General features: G+C 37.7%; 1 protein-coding gene and 2 long non-coding RNA genes across 15 annotated transcripts in view; 1 reads left to right on the top strand and 2 right to left on the bottom strand.

Annotated features, from left to right (window-relative positions):
* LOC127508732 (uncharacterized) overlaps positions 1-24,432 on the top strand; it is a 488,047-nt gene that overhangs the window by 150,066 nt on the left and 313,549 nt on the right. The window lies entirely within an intron of this gene.
* The window catches only part of LOC127500999 (uncharacterized), a 385,015-nt gene that overhangs the window by 128,217 nt on the left and 232,366 nt on the right, over positions 1-24,432 (bottom strand). The gene's annotated exons all lie outside the window — the stretch shown is intronic.
* LOC127508817 (uncharacterized) overlaps positions 2,340-24,432 on the bottom strand; it is a 47,367-nt gene continuing 25,274 nt past the window's right edge. The window contains exons 2-3 of the long non-coding RNA XR_007928945.1: positions 15,794-15,858; positions 2,340-2,435 (exon numbers count right to left, since the gene is read on the bottom strand). This is a non-coding gene — a long non-coding RNA (uncharacterized LOC127508817). The remainder of the gene's footprint in view (positions 2,436-15,793; positions 15,859-24,432) is intronic.

Raw genomic sequence — 24,432 nt, 5'->3', positions numbered from 1 at the left:
TTTGCTTTTGAGGGTCAGGCATATCAGTACAAAGTCCTCTTTTTTGTGCTGTCCCTGTCACCATGCATCTTCATGAAAGTCGTAAAGGGTGCCCTTGCGCCATTAAGGGAAGTGGGCATCCGAATTCTCAATTATCTTGATTACTGGCTGATTATAGCTCACTCAATAAATATCACAACGTGTCTCACAAGTGAACAAGCCCAGTCTGTGCTGAAGTGCTTGAAGACGTTCAGGGGAAAACAGCGGCTCAACTGAAACAATTTCAGAGGCTCCTGGGACATATGGCATCCAGTAACACAGCTTGGATTGAAGTCCCAAGATGGGCAAGGCCATCACGCAGATCTGACGCCGTACGTTCAGTGCTTGGACAGACCTTGCATTTCTACAGGCAGGGGTTGCCTTAGAACAAGTGTCCACGCCTGATGTTGCCTCCAAGTCAGGCTGGGGGGCTCCTGCATGAGACCTTGACTGTGCTGGCAAATCAATTGCCTTGAGTTGCTGGCAGCACTGCTGGACCTATGGAGGTTTCAGCCATTGATTCAGGGCAAGCATGTGTTGGTGCAGATGGACAACACAGCAACTAGTAAACGCACTGTCATGACAAGTGTCACTCCGAGGAGAGTGGAGACTGATCTTGAGTCGATTCAGCAGAGCACAGGTAGACCTGTTCACTTCCCAAGAATCTTCCTACAGTCTGTTGTGGTATGCCCTGACCGAGGTGCAACTCCTAGTGTCAGCATTCGACACCATGTCTCGTTCTCTCCATCAGGGAATGGAGGTTACAACAGTAACCGAGATGTTTTCTTTAAACATCCTCAATGTGTTTCCACATCCTCCTAAAACAATCTTTAAATCTTTCTAAGACATGTTTGACATAAAAAGTAAAACTAGATTGAAGTTTGATAGCATGAAAACATTCAGAAAATAGTAAACTGGCATTTGTGTCAACTTTAAACGCCTTTGAAGCACACACACAGGCAGTGGACGGCCACAGTGCGGTGCTAGGCAAAGAATGAACAAGATTTTACAGCAGTGTTTACAGTGCCTCAGGAAGCCTCCAGTTGTGATACTCTTTAGAAAACATTTGGTGTGCATGTTCCACGAGGACAACTAAATAAATAGATATACAATAGTTTTTTTACCACTATTTCATGGTACAGTGTTTTTATCTCATCACATTTACCACTGCTGAAAAAAAAATCATGTTCGATGCTTAAATTCATATTTTATATATTGGAATACTGAATGCTTTGGTGGCAATGCTTTTCCTTAGTGTGTTTTCTTAGTGAGCCCCATTGCCACATTGGTAGATCCAAACATGAGTGATTGTTCAAGTGTCGATATCTGAATATTTAAATCTGTCCCAAAGACAATGCAGAAACAATAAACTATCTTACTCTTTTTAACAGTGAGGTTGACTTTAGTGGTGATTTGAGCTCCACACCAGTATATCCCAGAATCCTCTTCTCTCAGATCAGTGATGTTTACAGTAAAGACTCCAGTAGAAGCTTCATCACTGAAAGAGAATCGATCATCTCTGATCGTCTCCAATGAAACTCCATCCTTCACACACATGGAGGGTTCATGTGCTTTGCAGAAGAGTTTCTGATGTTCATCATGATGTTTGCACTGGATTGACATGTCGTCTCCTTCATACTTAGTCAAGTTCAGCTCTGGAAATGATTAGAAATATAAGAACATCAATTCACAGCCATAGTTTCACATATTCAGATGATAAACCTTCCTCACCCTCGTTCATGATGACGATCAGATGAGTGTAAAGATAATTCACGTCTCTCTCTAATGTCACTGCACACCAGTATTTCCCAGCATCCTCTGCTGTCAGTCCAGTGATGGTCCCAGTGAAGACACTTGCAGTCACGTCATCATTCAGAGTCAATCTGTCAGTCTTGGTCTCTTTCTCTTCATTGAGAGTATTTCTATCTCTAGTGGAGCACTTCCCCTTACAGAGAGACTTTGACTTTGATTTATAGATTGAATCATAAGGGCAGATGATCTCAGCAGATTCTCCTTCACGTCTCACTACTGGAGCCACTGCAAACAAACAAACACAGACATTTAACACACATGATTCTGAATATACTGTATTTACTACAATGAAATCATCTGAATTCACTCACTGATGAGAATGAGATGAATATTGGTGGTCAGGGAGATTAAATGTGTGTCTCTGGTTTCTGCTCCACACCAGTAAACTCCAGCATCTCTCACGCTCACATTACTGATGCTCACTGTAAAAACTCTCACATTTCTCTCAGATGAACCATTAATTTCTGTCACTGTAGTTGTTTTCACTATCTGGCAGATGTGATCATCAACCTCTTTGCAGAAATGAACTTTATGTTCCTCTGGGATCTGACAGATGATGTTGACTTCTTCACCAAGATGAGCAGATTTAGTCACAAACGTTGCATCTGTAAACCAAGAGAAATTATGTTAAAACCAGAATAAAATTTTTTATATACATGGATTCTTCCTCTCTGAACATCCATCTGATTCTTTACAGATGTATTTTGTCTTGGTTTTGTATTGAGGATGTTCACACTTGATCATCATACGACCTCATGAGTGTCCGCTCACTCTAGACACGCCCACTTTAGCTGTCAATCACAATTAAATCTAAAAGACAAACTGTATTTTTGCCAGATTTTATTGAGGTTTTTTTTTTTTTTTTACTTACTGATAATATGTAGATGAACAGCATTAATAATGGAGTAACTGTACGATTGTTCTCTGATCCAAACTCCACATAAATAAACTCCTCCATCATCTGGTCTCACAGCAGTAATTCTCACAGTCATGAGTTTATTATATCTGTCATCAGAAATACTGAATCTTTCTTTGTTCTTCCATGTGCTGTAAATCGTCTCAATGGAATCTTTTCCTTCTTTGAATATGATCTTGGAATCATTAATACGATTATGTGAATATTCACAGCTGAATGTGGCAGTTTCTCCAATATTCACCATCACCCTCTTTGACGCGTTACAACAGGAATCTGTAATTCAAAAATAAAGAAATATATTTTATAAATATAAAAGCTATGAAATGATCAGTAGTTTTACCACACAAAGACTTTTATCTTAAAATGACTGACCTTCTTCCACATTCAAAATCATATCAATGTACTGCTGGTCAATAACACTAATCCGGTATCTTCCAGCATCTTGTTGATTTAAATCTCTAATGTAGATCATGAGTTTTTCCTCATTGCTTCGAAACAGTGTGAATCGTCCTTCATTAATCCATTTATCATGTTTTATATCATTTATTATTGTTCTCCACTCAGGTAATTTGGCCATATATTTAGCAGAGTGACTGAACCAAACCTCCCCAGAATCAACAAGAAGACTTCCTCCAGAATATCCAGTGACTCTAAAGCATCTCACTGCACCTGTCAATCAGATTGATACTGTGATCAGAAACCTCATGAACAGAAAACAGCATCATTACTGCAGTGATGAAAGAGAAAAGCTCTGACCTGAGATCAGGTAGAAAGTGAAGAAGATGAGGAGGATCTTCATTGTGAGTTGAGTTCAGTCTTCTTTATGCTGAATGTTCTCTGTGTGAATCTCTCTGTCTCTACATCTGTCTGCTTTAGTTACTTCCTCTTTATTCAGCTCTTTATCAGTAATGAGCAGCTTTACTGGCCCCTCCCACCATCAGCACTGACTGAATATTACATTAATCACACTGAAAGAGCGCCACCTAGTGGAGGTTACAGTGTCTGATACTGAGAGATCATACAGGTTTCATCTTCTCTATATAAGGACAAATGACACTGAAGATAATTGATCAGAGTTATTTAAATCTTCCACTAGAGGGCGACAGTATAATTTACATACAGTGGGTACGGAAAGTATTCAGACCCCCTTAAATTTTTCACTCTTTGTTATATTGCAGCCATTTGCTAAAATCATTTAAGTTCATTTTTTTTTTCTCATTAATGTACACACAGCACCCCATATTGACAGAAAAACACAGAATTGTTGACATTTTTGCCGATTTATTAAAAAAGAAAAACTGAAATATCACATGGTCCTAAGTATTCAGACCCTTTGCTCAGTATTTAGTAGAAGCACCCTTTTGATCTAATACAGCCATGAGTCTTTTTGGGAAAGATGCAACAAGTTTTTCACACCTGGATTTGGGGATCCTCTGCCATTCCTCCTTGCAGATCCTCTCCAGTTCTGTCAGGTTGGATGGTAAACGTTGGTGGACAGCCATTTTTAGGTCTCTCCAGAGATGCTCAATTGGGTTTAAGTCAAGGCTCTGGCTGGGCCATTCAAGAACAGTCATGGAGTTGTTGTGAAGCCACTCCTTCGTTATTTTAGCTGTGTGCTTAGGGTCATTGTCTTGTTGGAAGGTAAACCTTCGGCCCAGTCTGAGGTCCTGAGCACTCTGGAGAAGGTTTTCGTCCAGTATATCCCTGTACTTGGCCGCATTCATCTTTCCCTCGATTGCAACCAGTTGTCCTGTCCCTGCAGCTGAAAAACACCCCCACAGCATGATGCTGCCACCACCATGCTTCACTGTTGGGACTGTATTGGACAGGTGATGAGCAGTGCCTGGTTTTCTTCACACATACCGCTTAGAATTAAGGCCAAAAAGTTCTATCTTGGTCTCATCAGACCAGAGAATCTTATTTCTCACCATCTTGGAGTCCTCCATGCGGGCTTTCATGTGTCTTGCACTGAGGAGAGGCTTCCATCGGGCCACTCTGCCATAAAGCCCCGACTGGTGGAGGGCTGCAGTGATGGTTGACTTTCTACAACTTTCTCCCATCTCCCGACTGCATCTCTTGAGCTCAGCCACAGTGATCTTTGGGTTCTTCTTTACCTCTCTCACCAAGGCTCTTCTCCCCCGATAGCTCAGTTTCGCCGGACGGACAGCTCTAGGAAGGGTTCTGGTCGTCCCAAACGTCTTCCATTTAAGGATTATGGAGGCCACTGTGCTCTTAGGAACCTTAAGTGCAGCAGAAATTTTTTTGTAACCTTGGCCAGATCTGTGCCTTGCCACAATTCTGTCTCTGAGCTCTTCAGGCAGTTCCTTTGACCTCATGATTCTCATTTGCTCTGACATGCACTGTGAGCTGTAAGGTCTTATATAGACAGGTGTGTGGCTTTCCTAATCAAGTCCAATCAGTATAATCAAACACAGCTGGACTCAAATGAAGGTGTAGAACCATCTCAAGGATGATCAGAAGAAATGGACAGCACCTGAGTTAAATATATGAGTGTCACAGCAAAGGGTCTGAATACTTAGGACCATATGATATTTCAGTTTTTCTTTTTAATAAATCTGCAAAAATGTCAACAATTCTGTGTTTTTCTGTCAATATGGGGTGCTGTTTGTACATTAATGAGAAAAAAAAAATAACTTAAATGATTTTAGCAAATGGCTGCAATATAACAAAGAGTGAAAAATTTAAGGGGTCTGAATACTTTCTGTACCCACTGTATATCTATAGGGGGCTTCAGTAAACTTACAAAGGCAGTTTTAGGATTAAAATAATTTAAAATGAAAGGTTAACTGACATAATTCACACATTGAGTTACAAAGGCTGATCCACAATCTTTATCAGCTGTAAGAAACTAACAGTTTTTTATTAGGAGGAAACAGGCATGATTTGACTTGCAGGTTAAATACTTCATGCCTATAAAAATAATATCATAAGTTTAAGTTTACATTGATCCAAATAAGAAGCAGATCCTGTGGCCAAATGAACTTCCATCACTGTTGTAACTTGTGCTCTAAGACTACTGTAGCGATATTAGCTTAAAGGGGAAATATGAATAATTATTCACATGATTATTAATTATGATTAATTATGAATATTTGTATCAGTTAATCAGATTAACTTGATGTAACTACATTAAATTACAATCAATCAATCAGTTTCATTCTGTGAACATTGAGTATTGATTATTAATTCTAAGAGAAGGGTATTTTTCATGGCCATAGAAAAAATAAGTCTTTCTTAGCATTTACAGCACTTAGAGCTGGTAATAAGATCTAAATCATTTATGAGACAATTTATTGCAGACAGTGAGTCAGAACCAAATATGTATTGTGCACAAGTTTTATTAACTAAATCACAAACACATAACTAAACTAACAAACACATACATACACACAAGTCACACGTACATGGGTAAAATGAGTGAAACCAGAAGTGGGAAAAGGAAATGGAGCTAGGAAGAAGAATCAAACAAGCTGGAAAAGACCATCAGTTTTCTCAGTAATAAAGCACCTTTGCTAACAAAGGGGGTTCACAAATTAATACTAAATCGCTGTTTAGTGTTCAAATCTACGATACTTGCAAAATGCCTTTAGCTGTTGAGGAGCATCGGATCTGCAGGCTGAGGAGAATCCTTGATGGTTCGGTCCAAAGTTGTAATCAATAGGCAGGCAGAAGCCCTCACCGATGCAGTTTCGGTCGTATCAGCAAGAGAGAGGGAGGAGCATTGTGCGCTGGCTTTTAAGGTCGGGTGCTGGCCATTCCTCCTCTGCATCAGTGGACCAATCATATATGAGCTCCCGACAGGAGAATTTACGATACATTGCCTTGAGCAGATCGTGTGCATGTAACTGGATTGGTTACAGATGGAGAAGAACCTATTAAAGATTCTTGTAATACTGATATGTTGCACAGGTATCAATAATCATATACACGATCATTTAAGTCTTCAAAATACAAACTCAGAGACACCAAACTTTGTATAGGTGAGTTTATGTTAGCCAATGGTTCTTATCCTAAAAATATGCCTAACACAAAATATCATACAAAAGATGCTGCAAAACAATCATAATCCTAAAAACACAATGTCCTGGGAAGCATGTTCATTTATAGATCAGATCATCTATAAATTAATGCAGGAAAGTCTGTTTTGAGGGCTATTGGTCCTCTTTGCCTCTGCTTTTCCACGTGGTCACATACTTCGGGGCTATTAAGCCTTTTCTGATGGGCCATGGTAACTGAGGCTCTTGCACAGGCTGGTCCGTGGGGGAGGGTCCCACAAGCCTCAGAATGAGTTTTACAGATTATTTGTTAAATATGACAATAATCGTGTCTGATTTGTCAATACACTATGCTCAGACTGTCAGTCCAAATCCTATTTTTGTGCATATCCGATTGGAATCCAGTCAGATTTAGCATGTGCTAATGGCAAAAAATAACATGAAATGCAATTTTTCCAAATCCATTTCGAGCTACATTCATATGTGGTTTGAAATCCTATTCAAATCGAATTTCTGTAAATCCGTTTCAGTCTGAATGCTCTGATCTGATTTTGCGTATACTTTATGTGATTTTCTCACACCATGTAAAACGTAAACATCAGATGTTGTTATAGAAAACATGCTGAAAGTCTGCACAATGTCATGTTGTAAATAAGACAACATCTGTATTGCAACCTCTCCATGTTGCATTTGTTGTTGTTGTTTTTGGTGTATACTTACCACAACACAACATCACTGCCATAGAAACCAATGCAGATATTCCTGTTAACGAAAGAGTGGGATGGACACACAAATCACATCTGAACAGTTGATACCACAATGTGGAGGTCAGTCAATAGTTTCAGATCAGATTCCAATCGGATACACAAATAATCGGATTTGGACTGACAGTGTGAACGTAGCCTTAGAAGGCAAATGTATTCAGATCTGAACATCTCATTGTGTCTGCAGTGTTTCTGGTCTTTCACTCCTCAGATCATCAGAGGCTCATCAGCTGAAGTCTGAGTCTGATTGCTGCTTCTGTCTCTTTAACAGGCAGCTGTGGATTCAGCACCACGGACAGCAGCTGTCATCAAACTATAAGAGTCAATCTGGAGGAATTAAACACTGGCATAATATCCATTTTTATGAGCATACAAATAACTCATTGTTCATGTAGATGTTTTACAAGCCAAAGATGAAGATGAAGCAAAGGCAGAAAGATGAAGTCAAGTCTCAGCATTTCACTCTTTGTTCAGTTTGTGTTGTTAAACTGTCATCAGTGATGCTGAAGTTTGATTGACAGCTGCTGGTGCTGAATCCACAACTGCCTGTTAATCAGAACAGATTCAGAATAAGAAAGGAGCATCTGCTCTATCAACTACCACACCATAACCTACACAAAGACTGTTTACAAAAATCAAGAAATTTAACAGGCATTAACACATATTTACCACTAGATGGAGCCAGAGGTTTGAATAAGACATTTGTGTTTGTGTTTTCAGTCTCAGACAAGTTGATGCTCTCAGTTGATGCTTTCAGACCATGTATTAGTTCAGTGATTTTGTTGTCTCTATTTAAAATAAAATAAGGAATTTCACAAAATGGTAGTTTTCATCCTGTTTCTGAAACGTTGCAGTTTGCATAATAAATCTATTTATGGAATAAATTAGTTACTATTAGTTATTAATTACTATTTTACCAAATTTTTAAAGACCTGGCAATCATCCCATTGCATTGTGGGGGCAAATTTCGTATGCAGTATTCACATTTCTTTCAGAAAGTGTACATATAGTTTGATATAGACCTAATGTTCGAGTCCTTTTAAATTTCACAAGTTTTAGAGTAAAATGTTTAATATGCTAATGTATACACTGTATCATGAGGCATTTCATATTATCACAGTCAGTAACAGTGTTGTTGTGAAGATATTGTGAGATTCACGAGCCTCAGCGCGACCGTTAGTTAAAGCACTGCTGTCAAGATCAAATAAAGTACTATAAAATTCATTCATACGCTTCGTGGTGTTTTTCAAGTGTTCTGAATACATAAATCAGCTTTGTGTGAGGAACAGATCTAAATGTAATTGATTACTCACAGAAAATCTTCTTCTCTGATCTGTCAGCTCAAATTTTGATTCACCCGCGAACTTTGTTTTCATTCAAACGGAAGCGCAGCGCTCAGCGCCATATAAGGAGAAAAGGGAGGAGTAGAAACTGCGCTTAAATCTCATTGGCTCTCGGGTGTATGTTGTCGTGTCATGACTGAATATTTATTATGTAAATAAGAAGAGATGGTTCTGTGCGAGTCAGACACAATACGGCTCAGTGTTGATTCACATTCTCTTTTCTTCTGAGTTGTTTGTCTTATCATCACAGAATAAAGCTGAATGCCAAAATCTAACCATGTAAAATGTATCAGTGCTACAGAAATTAAAGAGATATGAACAGTTGTACTTTTAACATTTGAAAAGCAAGCAGATCTTCTATAATGAACACTTATTTATGACTGCAGTTGGTTTGGATTATTAACAAATACAGTTTTGAGATTTCAGCTCCCTCTAGCAAATATGTTTAGTTGATCTGACTAAAACCATTTGGAGCAGAATCGATTAATAGGATTCTGAATAGCTGAGATATATTATAAATAATAATATTATTTTTCATATATTAAATAAATTCACAGCATCTTTTTATGGAGTGGAGAGTCTGTGTCCATCGTTACTAAGATAAACATTTCCTTTTTTTTATCACACCTCCAGGAAGCTGAAGGGTTTTTTGGTTTGACCAACAAAATATAAATAGAGTAAAAGAAAACCACAAGCTGAAGAGCATCTCATGTTGATCTTTACCACACTGACCACAGTATCAAACAACACTGTGAACACAAAGACCTGAGACACTTACAAGCAAGTCTCGTCATCCTAGTAAAAAAAAAAAAAAAAAAAAAAAAAAAAACTAGGTTAAAAAACTTTTTGGTTGAACTGAATTCAAAATTAATTAAAAAATGCACTATTATACTATTCTCACTGTTACTGCCATACAAAGTTATGCTGATATTTAGAATTGGACCAGAAAGAAATAAAAACCTAAATCAAAACAGTGAAATTCAAAGTAAATCTTGAAGATGTTACTTGTTTAAAGTGGTGTTGACATAAATATACTAACAATATAAATGCATGACATTTAAAGAACTATTAAAGACATTATCAATTCCACAAGGATTTTTTATTATTATTATTTATTTTAATAAGAAAAGTTCATCACTCTCAGTAAATGTTGGAGGTGAATTAGTGAACGATCAGCTCTTGGTCTTTATTGTCTTCTGCTCACAATGGATGTTGATCTTCTGTCTCTCTCTGTTCAGTCTCATGTGTCTCACTGTGGGTTTCCTGAGTAAGTCTGTTTAATTAAACTGAACTGAGACCCTGAACCTTCACCAGTTTTCTGTGGCTTTGAGCTGGACGGAAAAAAACAGCCTGTTCATCACGCCAACACAAACAACACCTCCAGCGCTCGTGAGAAACTTTGAGACAGAAAGTTTCATGTATAAGTCAATGCCATGACAATGTTTGACAAAATTATATAGTGCTTTTATATATATAAATATATAGTGCTTTTCTGGGTACTCAAAGCGCTTTACATGGAAGAGGGAATCTCCTCAACCACCACCGATGTGCAGCACCACCTGGATGAAGCGACAGCAGCCATATTGTGCCAGAACGCCCACCACACACCAGCTTATTGGTGGAGAGGAGACATACTGATGAAGCCAATCAGTGTATGGGGATGATTAGGAGGTCATGATGGACAGAGGCCAATGGGCAAATTAGACCCCTACTCTTTTCGAAGGACATCCTGGGATTTTTAACGACCACAGAGAGTCAGGACCTCGGTTTAACGTCTCATCCGAAGGGACGGTGCTTTTTGACAGTATAGTGTCCCCATCACTATACTGGGGCGTTAGGACCCACACAGACCACAGGATGAGCACCCCCTGCTGGCCTCACTAACACCTCCAGCAGCAACCTGGTTTTCCCAGGAGGTCTCCCATCCAGGTACTGACCAGGTTCAGCCCTGCCTAGCTGTCAGTGGGCAACCAGTCTAAATGTAAAAAACAGTGTAAATAATCTCTCTGATTCTACAACTTTAAATAACAGCTTGGCATCAAACAAGGACTAATAGCAGAAAATATAAATTTTATTTTTCAGTGAATAAAATATATTATTATACAGTAAAACTCTTACATCAAAAAAATGACCTCAGTTCCAACAGAGCAAGAATGAACTAAAAACAACATCAGCAAAAGTCTCTTGCATGTACAAAACAAAAGCAGGTCAAAGAGAATCAATATTCAGAGAGACGAGAAAGAGAAAACATTTAAACAGCTGCTGTTAAAGAGACTTTATTAACTATAGTGTCTCTGTATTTGGAGTGGAAACTTTACAGTTTATTCTATAAGTGTCACTCAGTGGTTTTATTTCCTGTTTTTATCACACCCTCAGATAAACTGAGATGACAAACTCTGTACACACACCAGTAAACCTCTGACACACCTGCTATTTTAAACATGTGAAAGAAGAAACATGATCAGCAGCAGAAACTATAAAATGTCTCATGATTCAACAGACTGAACTTCCTCTGATCAATAAAACATCTGTTTAACACTAAACTATGGATTATAAAGAGATTTTTATCAATGAACTGTAAACGTAAGCAATACTGTTAGTAAAGTGTGCTGATCTGTGATCTGTTATAAGTGAGTTAGTTGAGTCTCATGCGGTGACTGACCGTGGCGTAATCAGAGTGAATCTGGTCCTTACTGAAGGAGACTGTAGCGTCACTGAGAGACTCTTCATGCTTCTGGAAACTGACAGACGCATACAGGAGCTCATCAGAGGGGGATTGTGGGTAAATCATCAGGAGCTGATCCAGGATCTGTGAGAGAATCACGTCTGCCTGTCTGCACATAATGACTGAACATGGAGAAAATAGAGAGAAAACGTACAATGAAACGAGAAAATCTCATAAGCACAATATTTTATACAAATATACACACACTCTGACTCACCATTATATATTTCTTCCTCTTTCTCTTGTCTGAAGTCGAGGTTCTTCCTAATAACCCAAAACAAAATGAATCAATCAGAAAGAGGAAAGACAAATTAGATCTAAACTGGGAGGAAGAGAAGTCAGTGAGATTTTACTGCTGCTGACAGTCAGCAGAGTGATTGCAGCTCAATAACACTCAAAGTTAGAATTTATTAATGATGATCAAACCTCGTCTCTTGAGTCTTAATTTACACACAGTCAGATGTGAATCCACAAACAGCAGCAAATCTCACACACACTAATAATAGATGATCATGGAGGAATCTGAAATCTAAAACAGTTAAATTAACATTCACACATTAATACATTTGATTGACAAATTAAATGATAGAATGAACTAAATATGGGAAAAATTGTGCACATTTTTAAGTCTCTCCTCTGCAGTCCTACACACAAAACATGTTTCTACACTGTCTCGTTGAGTACTCATGTGTCCCATCATAGAGGTCAACCTATTGACCTGCCAATATTTTTTAATTAATCGGCATCGGCAAATTGTGCTGCAAATTAGGCTGATTAATAGGCAGGTGCATCTGCGAGCAGCTAAATGTTGTTGTCGAACACGTGACGCTGCCTCTTGTGGAAAGCAGATTGCCATTCCACTGGCATAAAGGCTCGGATGTACTTCATTTTCCATGATCTGCTGCATCTTGCGCACAGCTGAGCATGTGAGCCTTTCAAAGTAGCCTATACTCCTAGTGGACTGCTGTTTTCAAGCGCTCAAATCACTCGCACATGCGCTGTTGTACACGGACCGTCCTCGCGGTCTCAAAAATTGGGCTGCACGCAGACGGGTGTGCGAGCCTTCAACCAGCTGTAGTTTAGGCCACAGGTAGGCACGGGTACCAAAACCTGGTAATGAGTCCAGCGTCTAAATTATTATAGTAGCCTGCACTGTATAGATGAGCTCCAACGTTATCAATTCTGTTTCTGTACATTACCGGAGAATTTCTCCTCCTCTGAGGCTGCGTGTGAGACGGAGTAAAGCCGCGTTTCCACCGCAGGAACTTTCCCCAGGAACTAGGGACTTTGGGGTGGTACTCGTGTGTTTTGACCGCAGGAACCAGGGTCTAAATGAAGGTAAAAATTTCCCCCTCAGAAAGTACCTGCTCGCTAGGTAGTACTTTTCCAAAGTTCTGGAACTTTCGGGGGTGGGACAAGGGTGCTGAACATGCTGATTGGTTGAGTTCACACAGCATTTTGATTGGTTGACTCCATGCAGAATTTTATTTCAACCACCATTTTTAAAGTCTGCGGTGCGTGCAGTAAGAGTTGTTTGCTATTCGAATCGTGGAGTTTAAAAATACGACCGATGGACCGACGATGAGGTTCAGGCTTTATTAAACTTATATGGAGGACGAAATGGAAAGTTTCGCGCAGTCCTACGTTACCGACTTAATCTTCACAGAACTTTAGATCGCGATGGAAACGCAGACAGCAACAGGTCTGGGGGAAAAAAGTTCCTGGGACAAATTGTTCCAGTTAAATTCAGTGGAAAAGTGGCATAACTCAGACTCTGCAGCCGTGCCTTGTTCACACACAGCTTCAACTAAAGACGGCAGGGGAAAACAGACTGTTTTGAAAGCATAATTACACTGTAGCCTACTAGAATTGATGCCGACCATGCTTTTCATAAGTGCAACAAGTCATTTGCATGTGAAAGTAGAAACACGTGCAATTCAGAAACTTAAGGCTGAAACGTGGATGTTAACTTTCCTCATTAAATGTGTCTGTGGGTTGGATATAGAGATATGAGAATCAGGCTGTGTAATATGAGTTGAACTCTTTATATTTTGTTATCACTTTATTTTTTGGCCAGATTATGGCCTTGTTGTGTGACTTATAGCAGTGTCTGTCAGACCAAACATGAACAAAAAGCATGCTTCAGAACAGTTTTGAGCAGGTGCGTTAAAAAGTTGAGCCATGTATTATTACTTATGGAATTATGGCTAGCTACTATGGTTTATTTGACATGGTCTAGATTTTTGATTACCTGTTTTGTGTATTTAATATATATGAATACATTATTTCTTTTTTATTTAAATATTACAAGTGCACTGATTGGAGAGGTTTATGTTGTTCAATAAATGTTTATTTTTAAGCAATTTTCTGTATCACTTCTTATTACTTAACTGTAAGATTTTTTGAGATGAAGGGAAAATAAGAAAATCCACCAAAAAATTGGCAGCACATATCGGCATCGGCCAGAGAAAAACCCATATCAGTCGACCTCTAGTCTCACTGTGGGTTTCCTGAATAAAGACCGTTAATTCTTCACAGTCACATTAACCTGAGACTCTGAACCTTCAGCTCATTTCTGTGGTTTTGACATGAAATGAAAACACCCTCTTCACCACAAACACTAAACACCTCCTGTGCACCCCCTGAGCAATGTCAGAAAATGAGATGCAAAGTTTTCATAAGCAATAGAGGAAGTATATGGAGTTTTTCTACATGAGATTATCAGGAATCACGAAAACACTCAAAATTGTGAAAATACATAAAGAATACAGGTTTGGAATAAAGTGCCATAAAAATCCAGAGATCCAGATGTCAGAATCAGAAAGAGCTTTATATGTTTGCACATACAAGGAATTTGTTTTGGTGAAAGAACAAATGTGCAGTATAGGTCAATAATTTTATCTAGTGAGGATATTATATTATATTAATATCTACTTAGTTGAATGAAATAATTGAACAGAAGTTTCAGTGCATCCAATTTAAGAGCAACAAAAGTAATAATGTATATTAAAGTCAGACTGACTAATTGTTCGAGTGTCCATATTTGACAATGCAAATAAATTAAACTCTTACCTTTATTCTTATCCTTGTTGACAGTTAAATGCACTTTAGTGATGATGTGAGCTCCACACCAGTATATCCCAGAATCCTCTTCTCTCAGATCAGTGATGTTTACAGTAAAGACTCCAGTAGAAGCTTCATCACTGAAAGAGAATCGATCATCTCTGATCGTCTCCAATGAAACTCCATCCTTCACACACATGGAGGGTTCATGTGCTTTGCAGAAGAGTTTCTGATGTTCATCATGATGTTTGCACTGGATTGACATGTCGTCTCCTTCATACTTAGTCAAGTTCAGCTCTGGAAATGATTAGAAATATAAGAACATCAATTCACAGCCATAGTTTCACATATTCAGATGATAAACCTTCCTCACCCTCGTTCATGATGACGATCAGATGAGTGTAAAGATAATTCACGTCTCTCTCTAATGTCACTGCACACCAGTATTTCCCAGCATCCTCTGCTGTCAGTCCAGTGATGGTCCCAGTGAAGACACTGCAGTGACGTCATCATTCAGAGTCAATCTGTCAGTCTTGGTCTCTTTCTCTTCATTGAGAGTATTTCTATCTCTAGTGGAGCACTTCCCTTACAGAGAGACTTTGACTTTGATTTATAGATTGAATCATAAGGGCAGATGATCTCAGCAGATTCTCCTTCACGTCTCACTACTGGAGCCACTGCAAACAAACAAACACAGACATTTAACACACATGATTCTGTATATACTGTATTTACTACAATGAAATCATCTGAATTCACTCACTGATGAGGTTGAGCTGAATTTTGGTGGTCAGGGAGATGAAGGTCAAATGTGTGTCTCTGGTTTCTGCTCCACACCAGTAAACTCCAGCATCTCTCACGCTCACATTACTGATGCTCACTGTAAAAACTCTCTCTTCATTTCTCTCAGATGAAGGACTCATTTCTGTCGCTTTAGATGAGCAGATGTGATCATCAACCTCTTTGCAGAAATGAACTTTATGTTGCTCTGGGATCTGACAGGTAATGTTGACTTCTCCATCAAGACAAGCAGATTTAGTCTCTGTCTTTGGATATTTTGCATCTATAAAATAAAACAATTAAATAAAAATCAGATCAGATAAAACAGGAGAGAGAAAGTATTTCATGTTCCTCACCATCTGTGACGTTCAGCTGAAGTTCAGTGAAGCTCTCAGTATAGTGAGACACATTCACTCCACACCTGTATGTTCCTGCATCTGCAGCTTTCAGCTCTCTAAAAAACACCATCAAGACTCCTGCTCTGGTGTCGTCATATAAAGAAACATCTCCGTTCTCCATCCATTCATCCTGAACTCCTGGATTCTTCCTCTCTGAACATCCATCTGATTCTTTACAGATGTATTTTGTCTTGGTTTTGTATTGAGGATGTTCACACTTGATCATCATACGACCTCCTGAGTATCCGCTCACTCTAGACACGCCCACTTTAGCTGTCAATCACAAATATCACTTTATATGTACATCAAACTATAACATCTTATCGATTTGATTTTATTCAAGTCAAATATTTTATTAAGAATGACTAATTCAACATGACTGTATTTGGTTATAGCAATGGAAGGTAACATCTAGACATATCTACAGTGTACTCACTCATAATAATATGTAGATGAACAGTATTAATAATGGAGTAACTGTACGAGTGTCTGTTGATCCAAACTCCACATAAATAAACTCCTCCATCATCTGGTCTCACAGCAGTAATTATCACAGTCATCAATTGTTGATCTCTTTTATCAGACATACTGAACCTCTTGTTCTTACTCCATGTGCTGTAAATCGTCTCAATGGAGTCTTTTCCTTCTTTGAAGATTATCTTCTCATCATTAATATGATGCTGTGAATATTCACATTTGAAGAGAGCAGCCCTTCCATTCTTCACCTCCACTCTCTTTGTCTTGTTACAGCATGAATCTGTCATTTACAAATAATAGAACATTTTTATATAATGATATTTTGTTTAGCAGTTTTGAGGAGGGTGCTGGACATATAACTAGGGTGACCATACTTTCTCTTAAAAAGCAATTTCTAAATAACCTCATATGGCCAAGATTTGTCTTTTTTCCATTTTGACGTGCTCTCTATAGTCGTGTACGATGCCTAAATGCTGTTGGTCAAACTGTTTCTCAATCAGCATCAGTAATAATATGGTGATTGTGAATTCACAAAGAAACTTGTGTTCCACTGCACTGCTTTGAAATAGTTTCTCTTTGTAAACATGTTTTACACTGATGTCTTTAACCACCACGTTTTAAAGATATCAAGTTAAAATAAGTCAAACTTTAGAAAATAACGAGTCTCATATGCGCCCTCGCCTCTTTTTCACCTGCATAAATGCGTTCAGTGTAAACTGACCACTGAAAGAAGCGCTGAGCAGGAACGGATGGTGGATCTCTTTACAGTGCCCAAAGTGAAAATGTAAATCATGGACAAATTGCGCAAAATTTCCTTTGCCTTTTCCTTTCAGACCGTTTTGAAGCAGAATACCTGACCTGCAAACTACGTACATGTAATTGGTAAATGAAGGTGCGATTTGGATGCAAATGATATTAGTTCATCAAAGCACAAAACATCAACCAAAGGAGAATGTTTGTCAGCTAAGTTAACTGGTAACACAAAACACTTTCATTTCTTAACATAGTCAGTGCATTAAATGAGCTCACAGTGAACAATGCTGTTTTTTCCAGCATTTATAAATCTAGATTAATCTTAATTTCTATGTATACTTTTAGAAATACATTTTTAACATTCCAAGCTGTATAAATTAGCATCAGTTAATGTTTTTTTTTTGGAAACCCATCGTTTAACATCAGAATTGAAATCCTACTGTAAATCTGGAGGTGTTGCCAAATATTCTATTCATTAAATTGTATATTCTGCCCCATTTGTATTTCATGTCAAAATTACTCACCAACTTTCACATTCAAATGTATTTCAATATCCTCTGAACCTGAAAGCCCAATCCGGTATCTCCCAGAGTCCTGTAGGTTCAGTTCTCTGATGAAAAGCATGATGTGTCTGTTTGTGTTGACATACAGAGTAAATCTTTCTTTATTAATCCATTGATCGTGTTTATTATTCTCTATTATTATATTCCATCTTCCCTGGGTGTTTTGTTTTTGCAGATATTGATATCTGTTATTGGATGAAGACCTTCCAGAATCAACAAGAAGACTTCCTCCAGAATATCCAGTGACACTAAAGCATCTCACTGCACCTGTCAATCAGATTGATACTGTGATCAGAAACCTCATGAACAGAAAACAGCATCATTACTGCAGTGATGAAAGAGAAAAGCTCTGACCTGAGATCAGGTAGAAAGTGAAGAAGATGAGGAGGATCTTCATTGTGAGTTGAGTTCAGTCTTCTTTATGCTGAATGTTCTCTGTGTGAATCTCTCTGTCTCTACATCTGTCTGCTTTAGTTACTTCCTCTTTATTCAGCTCTTTATCAGTAATGAGCAGCTTTACTGGCCCCTCCCACCATCAGCACTGACTGAATATTACATTAATCACACTGAAAGAGCGCCACCTAGTGGAGGTTACAGTGTCTGATACTGAGAGATCATACAGGTTTCATCTTCTCTATATAAGGACAAATGACACTGAAGATAATTGATCAGCATTATTTAAATCTTCCACTAGAGGGCGACAGTATAATGTACATGTAATGTGTCAATAGGGGGCCTTAGTAAACTTACAAGGCAGCTTTAATATTAAAATAATTAAAAATGAAAGGTTAACTCTGACATAATTCACAAATCAGGAAATGTTGAGTTACAAAGGCTGATCCACTCTCACAGAAACATACTGAGCAACTTCATGTCTTTATTAAACAGTATCATCTTCCTGTGACTCAAGGAAATAAAAAGAAAAATGTTTTGACATTTAAGTTTCTTTAAGTAAATCTTTATCAGCTTTAAGAATCGTTAACATTTTTTTATTAGGAGGAAACAGGCATGATTTGACTTGCAGGTTAAATACTTCATGAATATAAAAATAATATCATACGTTTACATTGATCCAAATATGAAGCTGATCCTGTGGCCATATGAACTTCCATCAGTGTTGTAACTTGTGCTCTAAGGCTACGCTCAGACTGGCAGTCCAAATCCTATTTTTGAGCATATATGAAAGACATCCAATCAGATTTAGCACGTGTGAACGGCAAAAAAGAACATGAAATGCGAAGAACATGAAATCGTATTTCTGTAAATCCCTTCCAGTCTGATCTGATCAGTTTTCACGTATAGTTTACGTGACTTTCTCACGCCACGTAAAACATAAACATCAGATGTTGTTATAGAAAACATGCTGAAAGTCGCTGCAGAAACAAGGTTGTGTTGCAGCGGCTGCACAATGTCATGTTGTAAATAAGACAACATCTGTATTGCAAACCTCTCCATGTTGCGTTTGTTGTTGTTGTTTTTGGTGTATACTTACCAACACAACATCACTGCCATAGAAACCAATGCAGATATTCCTGTTAACGAAAGAGTGGGATGGACACACAAATCACATCTGAACAGTTGATACACAATGTGGAGGTCAATAATTTTAGATCAGATTCCAATCGGATACACAAATAATCGGATTTGGACTGACAGTGTGAACGTAGCCTTAGAAGGCAAATGTATTCAGATCTGAACATCTCATTGTGTCTGCAGTGTTTCTGGTCTTTCACTCCTCAGATCATCAGAGGCTCATCAGCTGAAGTCTGAGTCTGATTGCTGCTTCTGTCTCTTTAACAGGCAGTTGTGGATTCAGCACCACGGACAGCAGCTGTCAATCAAACTTCAGCATCACTGATGACAGTTTAACAACACAAACTGAACAAAGAGTGAAATGCTGAGACTTGACTTCATCTGTTTCCTTCTTCTTTAACTTTGATTTTAAAAACATTTACATGAACAATGAGTCCATGTAATTATCAAATATTAATCCAGTGTTTAATTCCTCCAGATTGACTCTTTCATTTTAATCAGTTATAATTATTCAGAACAGAAGAATAAGAAACAAGCATCTACTCTATCAACTACCACACCATAACCTACACAAAGACTGTTTACAAAAACCAACAAGTTTAACAGGCATTAACAAATATTTACCACTAGATGGAGCCAGAGGTGTGAATAAGACATTTGTGTTTGTGTTTTCAGTCTCAGACAAGTTGATGCTCTCAAGAAATCTTTTCAGACCATGTATTAGTTCAATGTTTTGTTGTCTCTATTTAAATGAAACTAAGGAATTTTTTTCAGGAATATCATTTAACACATTTTTAAAGACCTGGCAATCATCCCATTGCATTGTGGGGGCAAGTTTCGCATGCAGTATTCACATTTCTTTCACAAAATGTACATATAGGTTGATATAGGCCTAATGTTCGAGTCCTTTTTATATTTCACAAGTTTTAGAGTACAATGTTTAATATACTAATGTATACACTGTATCATGAGGCATTTCATAATTTATCACAGTCAGTAACAGTGTTGTTTGAATCTGTTAAAGCTCCGCCCTCTTCTGGAGCAGCAGCTCATTTGCATTTAAAGGGACACACACAAAAACGGTGTGTTATTGCTCACCCAAATAGGGGCAAATTTGACAAGCTATAATAAATGATCTGTGGGGTATTTTGAGCTGAAACTTCACAGACACATTCTGGAGACACCAGAGACTTATATCACATCTTGTGAAAGGGGCATTATAGGTCCCCTTTAAAATAATTTAAAATAAAGGGTTAAAACAAAAACATAAAGAAAATTCTAAAACACAAGATTATTTTTTATGTACCTTTATTTTACCAGGAAGTCTCATGGAGATTAAAATCTCTTTTACAAGAGAGACCTGGCCAATGTAGCAGCCATACAGTAAAACAACATTTTAAAATACAACAAATACACAATAAAACAGAAATATTAGAACAAAGTATCCTCTCAACAAAAACAATCACAAGCCTCTGTAGATATACTGTAGTACAAAATATCCCCCATACAACTGACATAATTCATATATCAAGGAGGCATAGGCGGAGGGTGAACCAACTCTAGGGTAAAGGCTAGATGCGATTCCTCCTTAAAAACACATTTAAATAGAATGTCATGAAATAGTTAGGCATGTTGCTTATCAATAACCTACACATCCCAGCATAAACGCTCTTGTTGTTAAGGTGGCTATGATCACAAACCAATATTTGAACAGGCAAGCATATGCATGATTTGGGATGGCGACCATGTTCGAATAATAAATAACCATTGCTTTACCTAATGCAGCAAAACATACACTGTAAAAAACTGCTGTAAAAAAAGGCCAAATTTCAACAGCAACATTCTGTTTTCCATTAAAACAGTAATATACCGTATAAAACAATGCATTCAGGGTGATATTTGTCATTTCTGAGAAAGTAGCCTACAGGAATATACTGTGAATAGGTAACAAGGCACACCTGGGGGAGACGATCAAGGAGAAATCAACATGAAAAACTACAACAGACTACAAAGATTGAAGACAGACAAACACAGAGAACATGACATGATTAATAACAGTACACTACTTTGTATTACAAGTTTTCTGACATTTTTAAATTTGCAAATGGAGTATTATATAATTAAATATGCACACATTTGCATATATTTCCAAAAGTTAAAGGTTTTTACAGAGTGTGTTTTGGATTTCTCTTTTTTTTATCATCCATAAATCAGAAAATACTGTCAACAGCCAGAGGGGGAAAACAGGTTGACCATATTTTTAAGAGTAAAATGTCAGTGTGATCTCCTGCTAGGTGGAAGAGAGTCGTTCAGATGTTCAGCACCGCGGACAGCAGCTGATCTGCAGCACATGACTGAGATTCATCACCACACACAAACACATTCACAGTCTGTTCAGATGAGCTCCTGTTCTCATAGACATCACATTACACTTCTTATGCTGAATTACTGACCATCAGTGACACATTACATAAATCAGCAAATTATAAATCAGTTTATTTGGAAAGGTTGTGTAGAGAACAGATTATAGTGTCTGATACTGAGAGCTCATACAGGTTTTCATGTTCTCTATCCACCTTATTTTTAACATATAAGAGTGAGCGAGGAAGTTTCGCACATTCACAGAAAACAGCTTACTTCTGCGCTGCAAAATAAAGTGGATAATAAGGTAATAATTCAAAACAGAAGGTTGAAATAATGTACCATAACAAAAATGCTAAAGATACAAAATATATATCATATACAAATAAGATAATATAGATTTCAGATCATCAGAGGCTCATCAGCTGAAGTCTGAGTCTGATTGCTGCTTCTGTCTCTTTAACAGGCAGTTGTGGATTCAGCACCACAGACAGCAGCTGTCAATCAAACTTCAGCATCACTGATGACAGTTTAACAACACAAACTGAACAAAGAGTGAAATGCTGAGACTTGACTTCATCTGCTTCCTTTGCTTTATCTTCAACTTTGGTTGTTAAAACATCTACATGAATAATGAGTCCATGTAATTATCACATATTATGCCAGTGTTTAATTCCTTCAGATTGACTCTGAGATTTCAAAATTAATGAAGCGTGTAAATCAGTGCCATTTATAATTCATCAAAACAGAACAAAAGAATAATAATAATGATAATAAAAAAATCCACCTACACCTATCAACTGCCATACAATACAACTAAAGTTCACTGAAATAAAACCAAGAAATCAGACATTACCTCAGATTTACCACTAGATGGAGCCAAAGGATTCAATCAGAAGTCTGAAATTAAAAGCTAATTTTCTCCTGAGACAGAAAAAAGGTCCAAACAGTCGTTCTGGCAGAACTTGTAACATTTGAAAAGCAAGCAGACATTTTATAAGACGCATATTCATGACTGCAGTTCGTAACAAAAATAGTTTTGAACTTGTTCCTCTCTGTGATGTTGTAAAAACCAAAGTTATTGTACATGCAGCAGAAAACACTGTGACCTCGAAAAACCTTGTTTTTTTCAGTTGTCCTGAACAAAAAAAAAGGAATAATTGTGTATATACTATAAATTATATCTTTATGGAGTGGAAAGTTTGTTTCTATCGTTGCTACGAAACCGTTTCCTGTTTTTCTCACACCTGCAGCAGGCTGAAGGCTGGTTTGACCATCAGAATATAAATAGAGCAAAAGAAAAGCACAAGAGCTTGTCATGTTAGTTTCCCTTCATCACACTGACCACATGTTAAAAACCCAAAACTTTACAAACACACTACAGGGGCGAGTTTTGCACGAGCACGAACTGCTCACATGACCTTTATAAAACATCTAGTTTGATAAATAGTTTATATAGTTGATATTTAAGTACATTTTATAGTTTCATTTAATCATTAAACCATTAATTTACAAACAGAGTGAATCCATCAGTCCAACTAATTATTTATATTTTAATTATGGAACATCTTCAGTAACAACAAGGCAAATATTAGTCTTGACAAATGATGTTCATCATCTCTCTCTCTTTTCTCTGTGGGTTTCCTGAGTGAGTCTGTTTGATCTTCAGTTAAACTGAACTGAAACTCTGAACCTTCACCTGTTTTCTGTGGCTTTGAGCTGGACTGATCGTCACACAAACACAAAAACACCTCCAGACTTCATGAGAAACTTTGTGACCAGAAAGATTTTAAAAGGCTTAGCTTATATATTTAATATGTGATGTTTATCAGATTTTAAAGAATGATGAAGGTAAAAAGTAAGGGTTAAAAGTTGTTTATAACCTGCATCTGACAAAACGTCCCTTTGAAGACATTTTGGATGTCCTCATTTGGAAAAAGACTATTCATAAACGGTTTTTGTGTTAGTCTGTAGTAGTTATAATCAGTGTGTGTTCATGAAGGACAGCATCACCTCATCTTAATAAACACTCAGTCACAGTGAATCCTCCAATCAGCAGCAGAGTCGAACATATAGAAATGATGTTGAACAAAGAGAAATCTGAAAAATACGGTGATGATTAGAGAGAAATGGGAGTGTACAGACTGGGTTAAAGGATTAGATCACTTTGAAATGAAAATCAGCCCAAGCTTTACTCACCCTCAAGCCATCCTAGGTGTAAGTGACTTCTTCTTTTCTGATAACACAATCAGAGAAATATTAATAAATATCCTGATGCATCCGAGCTTTATAATGGCAGTGATAGGGTTCACTGAGTATGAGCTGAAGAAAGTGTCTCCATCCACATCCATCCATCATAAACGTTCTCCACGTGCTCTGGGGGTTAATAAAGGCCTTCTGAAGAGAAGTGATGCATTTGTGTAAAAAAATATCCATATTTAAACAAGTTATGAAGTAAAACATCTAGCTTCCGCCAGACCACCTTCCATATTGAAGTTACGAAGAAAATATAAACTGGCATCGTGTCAGTTACACATTTTCTGTAAGTTGAATAGGGAAGGCGTAAGCTTTGTGAACTGCAAGAGTTGAATATGCAGAAGCTAGATGTTTTACTTCATGACTTAGTAAATATTGATATTTTTTTACACAAACGCATCGCTTTGCTTCAGAAGGCCTTTATTAACCCCCCAGAGCTGTGTGGAGTACGTTTATGATGGATGGATGTGGATGGAGGCACTTTCTTCAGCTCATACTCATTGAACCCTATCACTGCCATAATAAAGCTCGGATGCTTCAGGATATTTATTAATATTTCTGCGATTGTGTTCATCAGAAAGAAGAAAGTCATATACACCTAGGATGGTTTGAGGGTGAGTAAAGCTTGGGCTAATTTTCATTTGAAAGTGAACT

The sequence above is a fragment of the Ctenopharyngodon idella genome, chromosome 1 (assembly GCF_019924925.1).
Source record: "Ctenopharyngodon idella isolate HZGC_01 chromosome 1, HZGC01, whole genome shotgun sequence".
Classification (NCBI taxonomy): domain Eukaryota; kingdom Metazoa; phylum Chordata; class Actinopteri; order Cypriniformes; family Xenocyprididae; genus Ctenopharyngodon; species Ctenopharyngodon idella.
This window is presented reverse-complemented; position numbering and strand designations above follow the sequence as displayed.